Raw genomic sequence first — 2,519 nt, forward strand, 5'->3', positions numbered from 1 at the left:
CAAAGTATCTTCAAGGGATTTCCTATGTGGTGGCAGATAAGGAGTAGGAACAGAATTTCCTTGAGATTCATTGGCAGTGGGTCCATGTCTCCAGCTAAAATTAGGATGGTTTCGCCAACTAGGATTATATGTTTCTGAAAATGGTCTTTTATAAGTATTGGTGAAATTTGCTTGATCATGCAACACTTCTTGAAAAGCAGGGATTGTAGGACAATCCTTGGTTACATGTGCATTACTCTCGCAAATTCCACATATACTTTCAACAATAGTTTGTGCTTTTCCTATATTGGCTTTGCTTAATTCCATGGCTTCAACCTTCCTAGTCAGATTAGCAATTTTTACATTGACATCATTATCATCTTTAATAAGATATATTCCTCCTTTTGCATTAGGTGCTATTTTTGATTTTTCATTTTTATCTGTTGTATCCCAAGCTTGTGCATTTTCTGCTAAAAGATCAAAATAATCCCAGGCTTCATTTGGTTCCTTACTCATGAATTCACCATTACACATCATTTCTACAAATTGTCTCATATTGGAGGACAAACCATAATAAAAGAAACTAATGACCCTCCAAATTTCATATCCATGATGTGGGCAAGCAAGTAGAAGGTCCTTGAATCTTTCCCAACAATGAAAAAATGTTTCTCCATCTTTTTGTGCAAAGTTCATGATATTTCTTCTAAGTGTGTTTGTTTTATGTATTGGGAAGAATTTTTTTAAAAATTCTCTTGTCATTTCTAGCCAAGTAGCTATGGTCCTAGGCCTTAAGGAGTGTAACCATGATTTAGCTTTTTCTTTTAAAAAAAAAGAAAATAACTTAAGCTTAACTACCTCTTCAGTGACATCATTGAAATGAAGTGTTGAACCTACTTCATCAAATTCTTTAAGATGCAAATAGGGACTTTCAGAATCATGTCCGTGAAACTTTGGGAGTAATTGGATTATTCCTGCGCGGGATCAACCGTTCATCGTATGAACGTTGTTTCAAGAACCGTTAGTAGATAGATAAGTATTAAAAACTTTTAAAACCTTTAGAAGATCAGATCTTTATCTTGTACGGGTAGATGATCACCGCAAACTGAAGTTCGTGGTTTAGGATGAAGGTTCGCTTGAAGCCGTTCAAGTGCCCGGCCTCTACGGGTATCCACACGAAGCAGAGGACCAATCCAAGCTTTCTATCTTTCCGGGGTGCTAGCTCTCTTGCAGAGATAACTTTTGATGGCTGATCTCCTCTCTTTCAATCAACCCTTGATTGTGCTTGAGAGAAAGAAGAAGAAGGATGAAGAGAGGAAGAAGATCAAAGCCCCTGCAGCCTTCTTTCTTTTCTTTGCGTTGGAAGGGAGAAGGGAGGAGGAAGAGGCCGCCAAACAATCTTCCCTTGCATTCCTTTGCTTGCGGCTGAAGATGGAGAAGGAGGAGAGGGAGGCCACGGCTGCAAGGAGGAGAGCATCAATCCTAGGGCGCCGCCTCCCTTTCACCTCCTTTTAAAGTACCTAGGGCTCCTACAAATTAGGAGCCCTAAATCTTTTCCAAGAGGGGCGCCGCCCCTCTTGTGTTGCCGCACCAAGGAAGATAAGGAGGAGGGGCGTGAGCCCCTCCTTCTTGTGTTGCCCTAATCCTCCTCTAAGGAGGATTAGGAGGCCTCTATTTTGTTTAGCCCTAATCCAATTAGGGTTTAACCAAATCATGAATCAATTGGGTTCAATCTATGCTAGTCCTAATCCAATTAGAACTTGAATGAACCATGACTCATTTGAACTCTTCAATCCTAACCCAATTAGGAGTCATGTTGATTCATGAGATTAATAATTAATTAGGGCTTAAGAAATCCTAATCCTATTAGGACCTTTTTAATTTTAGTCCTAATCCAATTAGGACTTTAATTTGAATCCGAAGTCCTAATCCGATTAGAACTCTAGGAATCCTACTCCAAGTAGGAATCTAATTTTAATTCAAAACTCCTAATCTAATTAGGATTGTAGGAATCCTATTCCAAGTAGGAATCCCAGTCCTACTCCAATTAGGATTCCCAGTCCTAATCCAATTAGGACTCTAGGAATCCTACTCGAAGTAGGACTCTTATTTCAAGTCCAATTAATTAATTCCCTTTGTTCCTTCTTCAACTGAATATCAATCGAATTGATTACTTGTGATTCCTAATCATGATTCAACCATCGGATCGGTCAATACTTCTAGTGTGTGTAACCCCATAGGTTCTACTCTGACTGGTAGTGAGATATATTATGATCTCTATCACAATATCATTGAAAACTCCTTTCAATGGATTGGAACGATTCCAACTCTACTCATTAGGGTTTATCGATCATCGAGATAATCCCTGTGAGTCCCACCATCCACCAGTGACATCTAGCAGCATATAGTGGCTACCCAGTAGAATAGAATGATGAACCTCTAGGTGCAGTTATCATGTGATACAGTCCTACTATCGTGGATCCCTACAGGACGGAGGTCATGGATAACTCGTCAAACCCCTTCGTCTGTCATATGTCAAGATT

The 2,519-nt window shown here is 39.5% G+C and overlaps 1 non-coding gene across 1 annotated transcript; it reads left to right on the top strand.

The window, feature by feature from the left end:
* The first annotated feature begins 583 nt into the window (after nucleotides 1-583).
* On the top strand, nucleotides 584-690 carry LOC113461467. Its single transcript, XR_003383738.1, has one exon. It is a non-coding gene; the product is annotated as a small nucleolar RNA R71 (small nucleolar RNA).
* Nucleotides 691-2,519: the final 1,829 nt, after the last annotated feature.

This window comes from Phoenix dactylifera, unplaced genomic scaffold (assembly GCF_009389715.1).
Source record: "Phoenix dactylifera cultivar Barhee BC4 unplaced genomic scaffold, palm_55x_up_171113_PBpolish2nd_filt_p 000558F, whole genome shotgun sequence".
Taxonomy (NCBI): Eukaryota; Viridiplantae; Streptophyta; class Magnoliopsida; order Arecales; family Arecaceae; genus Phoenix; species Phoenix dactylifera.